The sequence below is a fragment of the Bos grunniens genome, chromosome 20 (genome assembly GCF_055505025.1).
Source record: "Bos grunniens cultivar Pamir isolate PY7600 chromosome 20, Bosgru_T2T1.0, whole genome shotgun sequence".
NCBI lineage: Eukaryota > Metazoa > Chordata > Mammalia > Artiodactyla > Bovidae > Bos > Bos grunniens.
This window is the reverse complement of record NC_141184.1, coordinates 18,830,215-18,847,179: the sequence shown is the minus strand read 5'-3', so window position 1 is coordinate 18,847,179 and position 16,965 is coordinate 18,830,215. Positions and strand designations below refer to the sequence as shown.

The 16,965-nt window shown below is 34.6% G+C and overlaps 1 protein-coding gene across 6 annotated transcripts in view; it reads left to right on the top strand.

The window, feature by feature from the left end:
- Positions 1 to 16,965, top strand: part of CDH18 (cadherin 18) — a 1,278,664-nt gene that overhangs the window by 372,469 nt on the left and 889,230 nt on the right. For all 6 annotated transcript variants that reach the window (XM_086362510.1, XM_086362508.1, XM_086362509.1 and 3 more), the window contains one exon: positions 7,507 to 7,568. The gene's annotated coding sequence lies outside the window, so the exon portion shown is untranslated. The remainder of the gene's footprint in view (positions 1 to 7,506; positions 7,569 to 16,965) is intronic.

Below are 16,965 nucleotides of genomic sequence, written 5' to 3'. Positions count from 1 at the left end.
TTTAGGTTGGCATGGTTCTTAAAAAGCACAGTCAAATCATTCTATCATCACACTTAATTATGAGAAACTGGAAACTTTCCTACTGAGCTCAGGTATAAATCAAGGATGTTCCCACTCCTTTTAAAAATCTACTGAGTGCATATGAATGATTCACATTTTTAGGTGGTAGAAACCAACACAACATTGTAAAGCAATTATCCTCCAATTTAAAAAATCTACTGAAAGCTTTAGGTAATGCAATAAAAAAGAAAAGGAAATATAAATGTAAGGGGATTTAGAAGGAAGAAATAAAATTGTCTTTGTTTGTAAATGACTTGATTACTCACAGAAAATCCAAAATAACTGAACAAAAAACTTCTAAATAAGTGATTATAGAAAGGTTGCGTAATACAAGTTTAATACACAAAAGTCAGTTGCTTTTCCATATACTATCAATGATCAAGTGGAATTTGAAATTAACTATGTAATAGCATTTACATAAACATACAAAAAATGAAATACTTAGGAACAAACCAATCAAACATGTATCAATACATGATCTAAATGAGGAAAACTAAAGAACTCTGATGAACAAAATCAAAGAACTAAATGTATGGAGAGATTCCATAGTTATGGTTAGAAAAACAATATTGTCAAGATTTCAATTCTTCTCAAAACTTGATCTAGAGATTCAAGGCAATCCCTTAAAAAAGCCCCAACAACTTATTTGGTGGCTATCAACAAAACGGGTCTAAATGTTACAAAGAATTGTCCAAGAACCACAATAATCAACACTGATTCAAGGAGAAGAACAAAACTGGAGAACTGAGACTAAATGACTTCAAGAGTTACTATACATTTCAAGTAATCAAGACAGTGAAATACTGGCGAAAGGACAGATGAGTAAATCAATAGAAAAGAACAGAAACAAGACATAGACCTGCCAATATATATATATATATATATATATATATATATATATATATATGGACTGTTGTTTTTATTGTTGTTCAGTCCCTCAGTCATGTCAGACTCTGTGACCCCATGGACGGCAGCATGCCAGGCTTCCCTGTCCTTCATTGTCTCCCAGAGTGTGCTCAAACTTATATCCATTGTGTCCCTTAGGCCATCCAACCATCTCTTCCTCTGTCACACACTTCTCTTCCTGCCCGCAGTCTTTCCTAGCATCAGGGTCTTTTCCAATGAGTCAGCTCTTCACATCAGATGGCAAAAGTATTGGAGCTTCAGCTTCAGCATCAGTCCTTTCTATAAATATTCATGGTTGATTTGCTTTAGGATTGACTAGTTTGATCTCCTTGCTCAACGAACTATCAAAGTCATCCCCAGCACCACAGTGCAAAAGCATCAATTCGTTGGCTGTCAGCCTTCTTTATGGTTCAACTCTCACATTAGTATGGATGTGAGAATACTGAAGTGGGTTTCCTGTCCCTTCTCCAGTGGATCTTCCCAATCCAGGAATCAAACTGGGGTCTCCTGCATTGTAGATGGATTCTTTACCAGCTGAGCTACCAGGGAAGCTCTTCTTACAAAACTAAATATATTTTTACTATGCAATCCAAAATCATGGTCTTGGGTATTTACTTCAAAGAGTGGAAAACATATCCACACAAAAGCCTACACATTGGTATTGTTAGCAGTTTTATTCATAATTACCAAAACTTGGAGGCAACCAAGATGTCCTTCAGTGGATAAGTGAATAAATAAACTGTGGTACATCCTGACAATGGATTATTACTCAGCACAAAAAAATGAGTTTTAAAGCCCTGGAAAGATATGAAGAAACCTTGAATATATGTGTATCATCATCAGTGAAAGTATCTCAGTCATAGACTCTTTGAAACCCCATGGACTACAGTCCATGGAATTCTCCAGGCCAGAATACTGCAGTGGGTAGCCTTTCCCTTCTCCAGGTGATCTTCCCAACCCAGGGATAGAACCCAAATCTCCTGCATTACTGGTGGATTCTCTACCAGCTGAGTCATAATAAGGCAATCTAAAAAGGCTATCTACTGTATGATTTCAACTCCACGACATTCTGAAAAAGACAAAACTATGAAAACTAGAAAAAGTTAAATGTTTGCCAGGAATTGACAAAGGGAATGGGAAAGTGAACAGAACACAGGATTTTAAGGGCAGTAAAAGTACTGCATATGTGTGCTAAGTTGCTTTAGTCGTGTCAGACTCTTTGTGATCCTATGGACTGTAGCCCGCCACGTTCCTCTATCCATGGGATTCTCCAGGCACAAATGCTAAAGTGGGTTGCCGTTTCCTTCTCCAGGGGATCTTCCTGACCCAGGAGTTGAACCTGGGTTTTGTGCATTATAGGTGGAGTCTTTACCACTGAGACACCAGGGAGGCCCCAAAATATTCTGCATGATACCTAATGATAAATATCATAATACATTTCTCTAAGCCCATATAATGTACAATTCCAAGAGTGAACCATATGTAAACTATGGACTTTGGGTTAATTATGATGTGTCAGTCTAGGTTTGTAAATTGTACTAAATACACCATTATGTTGGGGATGGTGATAATGAGAGAGACCATGCATATGTGAGGGCAAAGGGTACATGGAAATCTCTGGATGTCCCTTCAATTTTGCTGTGAACCTTAAACTGCTCTAACACAATAATGTCTTAATAAAATAAAATTAAATCAAAGGGCTGTAGTATTATTGTATTTATTCTATCATGTCTCTTTTTTGTTATTTTTAGACTACCTGGAAAGACTTTAGTTTCTGTGAATATAGAAGCCAATAATTTTGAAAGAGGTTTGAAATCAAGTGGAATACAATATCATATGAAAAGCTTGAAACAGTGACCTATACAGTAACTGAGAATACATTTTGAAGTGACTAAATATACTTCCTAAAATATTACTTCTCTAGTTAGAAGTGTATTTTTCATTACTTTAAGAGCTCAGAAGTGCAAATTAGTACTTGTTGAAATTGTCTCTAAAATAATTATTACATTTTAAAATATTAGGCACATAGAAATTGCTGTAAAGGCAAGAAAGATGTGATTTAAAAGAAAAGTGAAATATATGTTTCCTAGTATGGGGACAATATTATAAATCCTTTACAGAAAGTATTTGGCTGAATCATTCCCATAAATTTGAATAAATGTTTGCAACACAGTAGATGGAGTTATTATTCATTAGTGACATCTCCTGGTTGACTGAGCAGTTTTCACTAAGCTAAGGATAATTACAAACTAATTTTCCTTTGTCAGATTTTAAACAGTTAAGTCAGTCTCACAGTCGTGTCTCACCTTTTGTGACCACATGGACTACCCAGCTCCTCTGTCTATGTGATTGTCCAGGCAAGCTCACGAAAGTGGGTTGCTATTTCCTATTCCAGGAGATCTTCCCAACCCAGGGGTTGAATCCAGGTTTCCTGCATTGCAGGCAGATTCTTTACTGTCTGAGCCATCAGGGAAGTTCTAGAGGACTGTGTCACAATTAGAGTCCATGCCATGCATTATGCCATAGAAATGGAAGAAAGCATCATATTTCTAGCAATGAGGCAGAGATGAAATGACCAGTGTATATTATTGGTCTCATTAACACCAGGGCTATGATAACCTTTGCAGAAAATGTATGCTACACATAAGTGAGTCTCTATGTGCTCACATTTGAGTGTCCCTCTCATAGAACATTCAAGTGAATGACTTGAATTCCTAGTAATAAGGCATGTGAACCCTGTATCAACACTAATTCCTCAGCTCAAACTTATAAACCAGTCACATTGGATTTAAACTCTTATTTTAAGAAAGGCCATATTGAAGAGGTAAGAGTTCTGAATTAGGAATATGAGAATATACATGTTGGGAGCCTGAAACTTCTGAATAGTATGTGTTCTAAAGGACTCTGAGATATTTTTCTTTCAATATATATATAATAGTTAGACAGGTAGATGGCCTTCCTAGATGGCTCAGTGGTAAAGAACCCGCCTGCCAATGCAGGACATGTAAGAGACATGGGTTCAGCTTCTGGGTTGGGAAGATATCCTACAGAAGGGCATAGCAACCTGCTCCAGTAGTCTTGCCTAGAAGATCCCATGGACAGAGGAACCTGGTGGGCTACAGCCCATGGGTCACAAAAAGTTGGAAACAACTGACGCAAATTAGCACCCAGCATGCACAGACAATAGAATGGGACAATAGAATGGGAAAGACTAGAGATCTCTTCAAGAAAACTAGAAATACCCAGGGAACATTTCATGAAATGATGGGCACAATAAAGGACACAAATGGTAGGGACCTAACAGAAGCAGAAGATATTAAGAAGAGATGGCAAGAATACACAGAAGAACTCTACAAAAAAGATCTTCACAACCCAGATAAGCATGATGGTGTGATCACACACCTAGAGCCAGACACCCTGGAATGTGAAGTCAAGTGGGCCTTAGGAAGCATCACTATGAACAAAGCTAGTGGAGGTGATGGAATTCCAGTTGAGCTATTTCAAATCCTGAAAGACAATGCTGAGAAAGTGCTGCACTCAATATGCCAGCAAATTTGGAAAACTCAGCAGTGGTCACAGGACTGGAAAAGGTCAGTTTTCATTCCAATCCCAAAGAAAGGCAATGCCAAAGAATGCTCAAACTACTGCACAATTGCACTCATCTCACATGCTAGTAAAGTGATGCTTAAAATTCTCCAAGCAGGCTTCAACAATACATGAACCGTGGACTTCCAGATGTTCAAGCTGGTTTTATAAAAGGCAGAGGAACCAGAGAGCAAATTGCCAACATCCACTGGATCATGGAAAAAGCAAGAGAGTTTCAGAAAAGCATCTATTTCTGCTTTATTGACTATGCCAAAGCCTTTGACTGTGTGGATTACAATAAACTGTGGAAAATTCTGAAAGAAATGGGCATACCAGACCACCTGACCTGCCTCTTGAGAAACCTGTATGCAGGTCAGGAAGCAACAGTTAGAACTGGACATGGAACAACAGACTGGTTCCAAATAGGAGAGGGAGTATGTCAAGGCTGTATATTGTCATCCTGCTTATTTAACTTGTATGCAGAGTACATCATTTGAAACGCTGGGCTGGAGGAAGCCCAAGCTGAAATCAAGATTGCTGGGAGAAATATCAATAACCTCAGATATGCAGATGACACCACCCTTATGGCAGAAAGTTAAGAACTAAAGTGCCTCTTGATCACAGTGAAAGAGGAGAGTGAAAAAGTTAGCTTAAGGCTCAGCATTCAGAAAACTAAGATCATGGCATCAGTCCCATCACTTCATGGCAAATAGATAGGGAAACAGTGGAAACAGTGGCTGACTTTATTTTTCTGGGCTCCAAAATCACTGCAGATGATGATTGCAGCCATGAATTAAGACACTTACTCCTTGGAAGGAAAGTTATGACCAACCTAGACAGCATATTTAAAAGCAGAGACATTGCTTTGCCAACAAAGGTCCATCTAGTCAAGGCTATGGTTTTTCCAGTGGTCATGTATGGATGTGAGAGTTGGACTGTGAAGAAAGTTGAGCGCCGAAGAATTGATGCTTTTGAACTGTGTAGTGTTGGAGAAGACTCTTGAGAGTCCTTGGACTGCAAGGAGATCCAACTAGTCCATCCTAAAGGAGATCAGTCCTGGGTGTTCATTGGAAGGACTGATGTTGAAGCTGAAACTCCAATACTTTGGCCTCCAGATGCGAAGAGCTGACTCATTGGAAAAGACCCTAATGCTGGGAAAGTTTGAGGACAGGAGGAGAAGGGGACTACAGAGAATGAGATGGTTGGATGGAATCACCAACTCAATAGACATGGGTTTCGGTGGACTCTGGGAGTTGGTGATGGACAGGGAGGCCTGGTGTGCTGCAGTTCATGGGGTTGCAAAGAATCAGACACGACTGAGCAACTGAACTAAACTGTACTGAACGCTCAGACAGGTATGTAATCAAGATCTCCAAACTACTTCAAATCTCTTTTTCTTAACTGTGCTCCCAGGACATCTTCCTACTATTTCCTGTTTTAACTGTGGCTCCTCCTCATTCCTCTGACTTTAAAGGGCTCAGTCTTTCATTTTATGGAGTTTATAATATATGTGTACGTCATCATTTCCACACTGATAGTAAATTACCAAATATTTTTATGCAGTTTCAAATTTTCTACTGGATGCCAATATCATCTCTCATGTCGTTTCTCCCTGGATGAGGACCAGTAATTCTTAACACTTCTTGCCTATTTTTTATGGCACTTGATAAAATCATTTTATCAATTATTAAACAATGATTTTACATTCAATACATACAAACTTATTTAAGTATATACTTTTGTCTCTCACTCCCCACAATGTAAGCATCATGAGGGTGGTTGTTTTGTCTCTTTTGGTCACTGCTGTATCCTTAGCACGAATAATAAGGTTTGGTACATATCAGGTATGCAGTAAATCATTATTGCATGAATGATCTATAAGTTTTAGGAAAAAGAGTTCATAGCAAATTACATCTTCACCTAAAGTCTTGCTAAGATAATTTTAGTAAGAATAAGAATAAGTCTTATGCCATTTACTTTTAAGTTCTGAAAAACCTTTATTACCCTCTGAGATCACACATGTTTCCTTTTATTTTTCTCCTTTTAATATTCTCTTTTCAATGTAAGCACTTCAATACAATTGAAATTATGTTGTATACATAATAAAATATGAAAAATATTCTTAATTTACTCAAACATCAGTCCCAATTATAGAATAATATACTTCATATTGATTTATAAAACTGCCTTGTTTTACATATATTTTAGGTAAATTTTAGTATTTCTTGCATTTATATTCTGATATATTTTCCATAATCTATGGTTTCAAAGTACAATATTGAATTTATGATGCATATTATTATTAATTACTATTCTTATAAGTATTATTTTATTACTTGAAATCTCTACTAATACTTTATATTTTAATATTGACTATACATTAAGAACAAAGCTAAGGTCTTCAAATAGATTATAACCCTAAGTTATTATTTGAACCTCTATGAAGAGCATATATATCTTAATCAACTGAAGTAACAGTGGTTCAGAGAATGTAACTAAAATTGTTCAAATCTCATAAGAGACTGATATTCCACTAGAGTCTCTATTTCAGAAGGCTATGATCTAAAAAAACAAAAATCTGGTAGTTCAATTTCTCTCAATATTTTGCCTCTTCAAAAACTGCTGTATTTGCTCCTCATCCTCCATTATGTCCTCATGAGTTGGATTCTTGAGTGATATGAAGAAATTTGTAATGAACTGTTCCTTTCTATGGGCTTCCCTGGTGGCTCAGATGGTAAAGGATACACCTGGAAGGCAGGAGACCTGAGTTTGATTGCTGGGTGGTGATGATGCCCTGGAAATGTAAATGGAAATGGCAACCCACTCGAGTATTCTTGCCTGGGGAATTATATGGATAGAGGAGACTTGTAGGCAACAGTCCATGGTTATGTATAGCTTTTTATGATATAAAGATTAAAAAGTTCTTCATGTATTTTTTTCTTTTTTTCTCTTCAGGACCCAATCACAGACACGCATAAGAAAATATATCATCAAACATTCATAAAGTGAATTGCAAGGTAAAATTTTCCATGTAATATCTGTTATATTAAAAAGTTATAGAAATATAAAAATTGTTTCTCTTAAAGATTTTATATTCTTAGATATTTAGAGGTTTGACAGAACAATTTCTTTTGTGTTTTAAAATTCACTCTCTAAAAATATACCATTATTTTCTCTAATAAAATTTGAACTCATTCTTATGGCACATTTTCAAATGTTATAGAACCAGCAAAGGTACCTTGATATTAGACTGACTTTCATAAGTATTTCCAAAAATAGTTTTAAGAGAAAGCTCAAGGAAGAGACTGATAATGCAAAATAGATAAAAACTTAACATTCAGATAACTCAATTAATGGTATATTACTATATTTAAATATAAAAAAACTATTTCTAAAATGTACTTTTATGTATGTGTGGGCTTGGAATACATCAATAAATCAGATTATGCATTTTTATTAACCATTTGAACTTGTTGCTAGATGTAGATCTCTTTCCTAATGAGCACTGAATTTATTTGTGTTTTATAATGTCTTTCAACATCTGACTCTAGAGGTATAACTGTTCCTGGCTATTAATCATAATTTATCTGTGTAAATCTGTTCTATAGATCAGGTTTGTTAAAACAATGATGCTTATATTTAAATAATACATATAATAGGTATAGATACTGAAAATTTAGTAAGTAGTAGATAAAAATAATAGTATACCCTCTATTATTTTGGTAACTAATGAGATCTGATATAAAACTGACTTATAAGAAATATCTTGAATACCTGAATTTCTTGTGAGAAGATGAAATATAAGGATATAAGCCATGAGATCAGAAGTTCTGTTTTCATTTATTTTCTGTAAAATATACTTTGCTGTAAATATTCTATATAATTGGCTGGCTTTTATGGTAAGTATGCAAATATCTTATTAAATCCTGCTCATTTGTAGCAACAAAAATAATGAAAAATGCCAGCATATCAAAGCGACCAACATTTTCAAAGTTGAATTCTGTTGTTTTATATAATGTGCTTCTCATTATTTTAGAAAGACACCTCTATGTATGGATGTTTGGTGGTACTCTTTTAAATGTAAAAACAAACAAACTCTAAACCATTGTATTCCATTCAATTAAAAAAAAAAAAAAAAGATATGCGGTAATACAGTTTTCAAGTGTTGATCTCCCTGCCTCATCCCTACCACCCGTATCTGTCCTGAGTCCTCCACTTGGGACACTGTGAACTTGACCATGTCAGAAAACCCTATCAAGAATGAGTTTTTTTTTTTTTTTTTTAATCATATAGGTTCAAAATGTATTTGCTTTGGAGACCAGTTTTGTCTGAAAATGCTTTGTGGGATTCAGAAACACATAGGAGTAAAAGAAAAATAAAAATTTGTGTTATGAAACTTTCTGTGCCAAACATATAATAGCTTAATCATCTTAATAATAAATAAATTACTTTCTAACAAATAAACAAGACTTTACCTATCATCATGAGTATATTTCATTGTTACAAAAAAATAATGTAGGTTTGTGTATGTGAAAATTTATATCCATTTTCATTCTGTAGGATTTAAATGTAACATAAATAACTTTGAAAATTGAAACACTAGTGTATAATTTATTATGTTATTTATTATATTTATATTTTACAGTGTCATCCTTAAGATTGTAGGTAATTGAAACAGAATTATATTTACACTGAATCATTTGTTCTGCCTGTGAGAACTAAGATTCATAGCATATATTCAGAAAGGGTTATATTAGAACAAGCATGGCATCACATATTTTATTGTCTTATAAGGTAAAGCTTAATTAGATTTTTAATGTTAGCCCAAGTTTCCATGGCTTTAGGTCATATTTATACAGAGGTATATGGAAAATAAACAGATAGTATGATACTGTTTATAAGTGAATTTAAGTATAAATTTAACTATAAGTGTGTCTGTTAAATTCAAAATTAATGCAGCTTATTTAAAAAGGAGAAAATAAAAAAAGCTAAAAATGATTTTATACTGTTTGTGAATTGAAGTTTAACCATATATTTATGTTGATTTTATGTGAAATCTCACTTAAACTTTGACTCTTGAAAGTCATCTTCAACTCCATTGTAAAATACGTTAATGATATTTGAGGATGTAACTATAAAGACAATACAGTATTTAATAAATTAAGACAGGTGTAAGATAAATATCCTTGAGCAAGGAAGTTTTTGCCATTAAATTGATTAGTATGTTTGCAATTTTACTCTCAATCTACATCTTTAAAAAGAAAATCTCCAGTTTACAACCAACAGTGTCCTACATAAAGGGCTTGCATTTCAGAAGATTATTAATACCTCAATCCTCTTCTGTAATATCACCAGAAATCTTTCCTCAAATTTTTCTTAGAAAGGCAATTTTCATAAAGGCACATGTTCACTTTTAATTTGTGATTAAATTGTCTCTAATAGACAAATCAATCAAATTCAAAACCAATAGAATTAAAAATAAACCTGTTGAATGTTTAATGGAATAGAACCAAAAACTCCATTTCTATGTTATAAAATAGTTGATAGCTGTTCCATAATGTAAAAAAAAAATATTTCAACTTTGACAGACTGTTGAATAATAAAATTTTCTATATTTAAATGAAGTTCGTATGAGTATATAATTTATACATATTGACACTTGAAGCTTATCTGATGTCATTTTCAATAGATTATTTTTATCTTTTACAAAAATTGCATAATACATCTTTACTTAAGTTACTTAATATTTATTCATTGCTTTTATCATCTCAAAAATGTGAGTACTACGTAGTCCTATTCTATAAATTTCTACAAATATTACTTCATACAGTTTATATAATGTTTGTTATACTTAATTATAGTTTCAGATTTTTCTGTTTATTTGTTTTCATGTACTTTCTTATAAGTATTCCTTACATAATTACATAGAGAAACCAAATAAATTGCATAACTCTGATATAAACACACAATAGATAGTAAACTTTTATAGTCATTTATATGACTACATCTTACAAATTGCTAGTATTAAATGCTCCCATTGATTGGTGTTTATAAACTTATTTACTCCTTAAAGCTTTGCTGTGATATAGGTATGATTACTACAATCCTTGAGAGGAGAATTGTGGATAAAATAGAAATGGCATGATTTTATAGGACTTTAGACAGTTATTTTAAAAGTATAAAAGAATGTAATGTAAAAAGTAATTATATTGAGTTCAAAGTTTGCTCACACGTTTAAGTACAGAGGAGTAAAACTTACAGTCAAATGACGCCAGACAATCCTCAGTGGGCCTCTATCTACAGAATGTTTCCTGGGATTGGTGCTTGTCTGGATTTGGTTAAACTGGTAAAAACTCTGGTTTATAGTTGCAGTCATTAGGGTGTGTGGAGGTAATTGTGAAAATTAGGGATTACCCTACTAAAGAGAAAAGGGGCTCTCAACATTTTCATTGCTGGTGCTGCCATTTGGTTGAATATTAGAGTCCATGGCAAGGAGAACAGAGAAGACAATGGCACCCCACTCCAGCACTCTTGCCTGGAAAATCCCATGGATAGAGGAGCCTGGTGGGCTGTAGTTCATGGGGTCGCTAAGAGTTGGACACGACTGAGTGACTTCCCTTTCACTTTTCACTTTCATGCATTGGAGAAGGAAATGGCAACCCACTCCAGTGTTCTTGCCTGGAGAATCCCAGGGATGGGGGAGCCTGGTGGGCTGCCATCTATGGGGTCGCACAGAGTCGGACACGACTGAAGTGACTTAGCAAGGAGAATGTGTGCTTATTTCTCTAGGTTGAATGTTTTTCTCTTGTCATGTAGGCATGGCAGATTTATGAGCACTGTCTATCCTCTGGAGGATGGAAGCAACCTGACAGTTCATAAGAAGAATATTATTATGTACTCTCGAGGTTCTTTCACATTTGTTGATGAACAGCATTATCCATGTTGCTTAAAGTCAAACATTTATACCTTTCCACTTACTCAATAATGTCATCTACTTGACACATCTCACTGAAGAAATATCCTTCAACCAGGAGGCATTAAATCCATCTCTTCACTATTTAAATCTCACCAAATCTTCAACTTCATAAGAAAAATAAAAAAGCCTTCTATGAAATATTGTTTAATTCAGTGATCACACAATTTACATTAATCAGAGAAAAAGCATGTTGTGTATATAAATAAAGAATTATATTTTCTTGGGAGATAACAAAATAATCATCATATAATCATCATTGCTTTGTTTCTGAGTGAATTATTACATATTTGAAAAAAATGAATGAATCTTTTGAAGTATACTGTCTTCTTTAACTGCAGTTATTCTCAAACATTTCCTTGTTTCTAAATACTGTATCACTTTTCATTTTAATTCAATTTTCCCTTTTGCTATTATCTACCAATCTTTACTATTATTAAGTAATAATGGCTAAAAGCCAAGTCTTAAACTACTAAAACTTTCCTTTTCCCTCAGAATGTCTTTGCTTCATCTCTCACAGAATGCCAATTCTGTCTTACCAAGTCTATCTTCACAATAGTTAACTAACTGTATTGAGAAGTGTATCCATAACTTACTTGCATTTACATTCTACCTTTCATCTTTGATTTAAATTCCCTCCCCTCTTGGTAAAGCACATTACTTGGTATATGATAGATTAGTAAATATTAGTGTGTGTATGCCTTCAATGGGGTTGGAGGATATAATTGACCATATCTAAGTCTTGACGACTTTCATAAGCTTTAAATGATAGTAACCGGGCTATTAGCCTATTGAATTCTGAGATCTCTATGATGAGAAAGGCAGTGCTACACAACTGCAAGACCCTTGACATCTTACAGCATCTCAGGGAGATATCTGTGCTATAATTAAAACTGAATGCTGTACTTTTGTACCTGATAAATCCTTTAATGTAACACATTTGAACCACATGAAAAATCAGATTTCTGCTCTAAGTGACCCATTCCCTTATCTTGACAATCTTTATAAAAAAACTGGTGTGGGAGGTTCATGGCTAAAATATTTACTTTTAATTCCACTAATGGTATTAACTATACCATTTGTCTTTTGCCTGTTTCACAAGATTATTATTTCTTGTATTACCAAGTTTATGACTGAGCCTTCAATTGAAATGATGACTAGACTTGAAGCAGTTGATCAAATGTATACTTCAATATATGATCAATGATTATAATAGTGTAAATCTAGAAGGCAATGGCAACCCACTCCAGTACTCTTGCCTGGGGAATCCCATGGATAGTGAAGCCTGGTTGGCTGCAGTCCATGGGGCTGCTAAGAGTCGGACATGACTGAGCGTCTTCACTTTCACTTTTCACTTTCTTGCATTGGAGAAGGAAATGGCAACCCACTCCAGTGGTCTTGCCTGGAGAATCCCAGGGACGTGGGAGCCTCGTTGGCTTCCGTCTATGGGGTTGCAGAGTTGGACATGACTGAAGCGACTTAGCAGCAGCAGCAAGGGACAAATGGTGAAGAGCTGGTTTAATGGAGCATGGCTTCTAAAATACACAAAGTATCAGAGAACAGAGGTTTGGTGAGAGATGATGGAGGAACATCTTGACTAGGTTCATTAGCATGAACTATTTTATTAGATTAGCCAGTTCTTAGGCTGGATAGTTTTAAAGGCATTAACTGAGAAGAAATGAATTGTGATTGACATTACTCTGGTAGATGAGAGGAAGAGGAGAAAACTAGAAGGACTTGGGAGGTGCTAAGCTGAGCACAAGAATAGCTGAATGTATGGTAGCTGGTTAACCTATCATATAACATTTCCTTAATTAAAAAAAAGAAAAATTCCCCAATACTGGATACTTCAACTTTATGTGTGTAAATTATTAGATGCCCAGTCCAAGCCATTTACTAAGTGGTTTGGATACACAACCGCATTTATTACTTAGTAAATGCAGTTGTCTCCATTTTATTGAGGAGGACACTAAACCTAGATTGATTGTGGGTCCTTCTGGCACCAATCCTTTGTTTTTAACCATCAGGAATGTATACAGTTATATTCAGTGAGATATGTACCATGCTTGAGGCTCACTGGTATGTAGAATTATTGGTTTCTTTCCAACTGTGGATTTATGTTTTCACTTCCTGCTTTCCTTTAAGTAAAGTACTAGAACCCCTATTTCAAATCCCTTCACAACATGTGCAAATTTTTGTTTCTTTTTGCCTAGTTTGCATACCTTTCATCAAATTCTCAATAGATCTATAACAATAAAGGGTTTTAAGTAAATTAAAAAAAAAAAACAAAGGGATAGAAAAAAATTGTACTGAAGTATGGATCAGTTAGAAAACACAGCTGCATTTATAAGTGGTTTCCTAATTACAGTATGCAATAATTGGTGCACACAAATAATGCATAGTCACCTGAATACAGTTTGCAAAACCTGAGAAAGAATTTTTATGAGGTAAATCTACAACAAAAAAAGGATAATAATATAACCTCTGTACACATCTTCTCATTTAATTGCAATGTGTTTAATTTGATATTCTATAAAATTAACTCATGACCAAGTCATGTAGTGAGCAACTGCAATTTGGCTCTACCACATTTTGTATTTAGTACTACTTTTACAAATCTATGTATATTTTACAAAATTTCATATACTGCTGCTCTTTCTCAAATGTTGATGGTCATTCTCTAGGTCACTGTCAGCCACTCCATCATTCCTTAAAACAACTATTACAACATCTAGATTTTATAGTGCCCTTTTTTCTTAGGATCTTGCCTGTGAATCAAAAATAGTGATTAGTCCCTTCTGAAATTTGATACCATACTTCAGTTAAAACTCAGAGCCAGGGAATGACTCCAATGTCAAGGATTTCTGTTCTACAACGGACTCTATAGGTTTTTATTGTGTTTTATGTCTAAAGTGTTTTTAATGTGTGGTGTGGTGTGTTTAAACAGGGGTCTGTGACCCATCTTAAATCATGTTATTTAATCCCTGAGTAATTTTGTATAATTACAGTATCAGGTACCAGGGAGAGGGCTGCAATGTAGATTATTATATGGCTGAGTGTTTTTCATAATCTGATGAGGTAGGTATTAATACCCCCATTTCTTCAGAGTAAAACTTAGTACTCAATCTAAATCAAGTGGGTAGTCACACTTAGGTTTTCTGGCTATAATTTTAGAATTTTCTCTTATATCACAACAGGCTTTTTTGACATCTGTTCTTTTTAACTTCCCATCGTTGTGATTTCTGTTTTATCTCAGAGAAATAAATTGCTTTTGGTCACATTTGTTTTGAGATTCAAATCCAGGCATATTTATGGGGATATAAAAATGTTTTAGAATCTCTTTTGATATAACAGCACTTGTTTTAAACTAGAATATACTGCAACATAATGTCAACTATTTCAACATTATCACAGAAATGGTGTATCCAGATTGTTTTTGTAAGAAGGTAAAATGAAGTTTGGACTGATTTTAGTGTGAGTGCAGGTTTTATTTATTAAGCCTATGTTGCAAGGACAAGAAAAGCCATTGTAGAGAACTGAAGACACATCTACTAACAAATGGCCATTTATTCTGATTTAATGTAACTTTTGGGCACCAGTAAATCACCTGCTATGATATCAAGACAAAACAGAAGATTTTTAAGTTTTACAGCTCCATGTCAAACTGATGCTTAGCACAGTTAGACTTTTTTTTTTTTTTTTCCCGGCCTTGATTGGGGAAATTATCTTGGTTTTTCATTTATCCCATTGATTTTAAAAGTTGGATGCAGAGAAGAGGAAATTATAAATAACAAGTTTTATTTAATAAAAACATAGTAAATTATGTAAAATCATGACAATTCAAAGAAATTCAATTAATTTCCTTAATTTCAGAAGTTTTAAAAATCATAATGTGTCAAGAAATATGACATTTGTACCTCTTCATCATAAGTAAACTTTATTATTTTCATTTTTACCCTCTTTAAAATAAGAAATTCTATCCTTTCCTTGTGCTTAAATCAATTTCTTAAATTTAAAAACTTGTTAAAAATGGAAATCTTTATCATTGTGGAAGCGGTCAATTTTTTGAATATGTTTTCACTGTTATTTTCCACTATTAAAATGATGAAGCTAGTCCAATATGGGCCTCAGGGTCTTGGGATACTGAATGCAGATGATGTCTAAAGGTCACCTAGCAGAACTCATAATCATACCCATAACCATATCAGAGATAGTTTTTTGAACAGAAAAATATCTGGTGCACACCTATGTATCATTCAGGCACCCCTGGTGGCTCAGATGGTAAAGAATGGCTTTATTTGCAATGCAGGAGTCAGGGGGATTCAGTCCCTGGGTGGGGAATATCCCCTGGAGGAGGACATGGCAATCCACTCCAGTTTTCTTGCCTGGAGAATTCCATGGACAAAGGAGCCTGGCAGGCTGCAGTTCACAGGTTCCCAAAGAGTCAGACAGGACTGAGTGATTAACATTCACTTTCGTTTTATGTATCATGGCTTGGTCTGACAGTCTGATTCTGAAAATATTAGTTTAGATCATGCAAAGTAGAATTTGAAACGCAAGATTCAGCACCCATCAAGAGAGGTTGTTATTCGATTGTATGTTGCTTGTATGCATGTGAGGTCGCTTTAGTTGTGTCGGACTCTTTGGGATCCTATGGACTATAGCCTGCCAGGTACCTCTGTCCAGGGGATTCTCCAGGTGAGAATACTGGACTGGGTTGCCATGCCCTCCCCAGGAGATATTCCCAACCCAGGGATCAAATCAGCAACCAGCTTCTCTTATAACTCCTGCTTTGGCAAACAGGTTCTTTAATGACTAGCAACTCCTGGGAAGGATGTTGCTTGTCATTTATGGTAAATTATATTTACTTGCTTTTTTCAATCATATGTTAAAGATGACTTTTTTGAGATATTTATATTGAGTAAAATTCCTAAATACTGTATAATACTCAATATTTCAGCCATTTACCATACATTTTCAATTAAATAACACAAAATTCTTTAGCTGAGAGTCCAGAGGTCCAAGCTTTACTGACAGCTCTTGTTTTTGACCTCTGTTAGCTGTATGATCTTGAGTAATTAATGTACTCTTTCTGGGCCTTAGGATCGTTATTTAATAATTAGAAGTGGGAGTGGGTTTGTGGTTCCAAAGACACAATTCTTGAATTGAGGCTTCTCTGGTATAGTTTCATTGGTTCAGGTTACAGTGACAAGCATGATGATTGAGTTTACTGTAATGATATATTTATTTCATTTAGAGTTCTGATTTATTTATATATTAAGATTAAATGGTAGTTTCTTAAAAAAGAATATCTCAATCAAGTTCAGCTTTTGGACTCAGAATTCTGTTTAAAATAACAAAATGTAGAAATATAGTTGGAGACATAAATATTTCTATCTAGACAGGGTGTTAGATGGCACAGAATGACAGCATTTTATTAA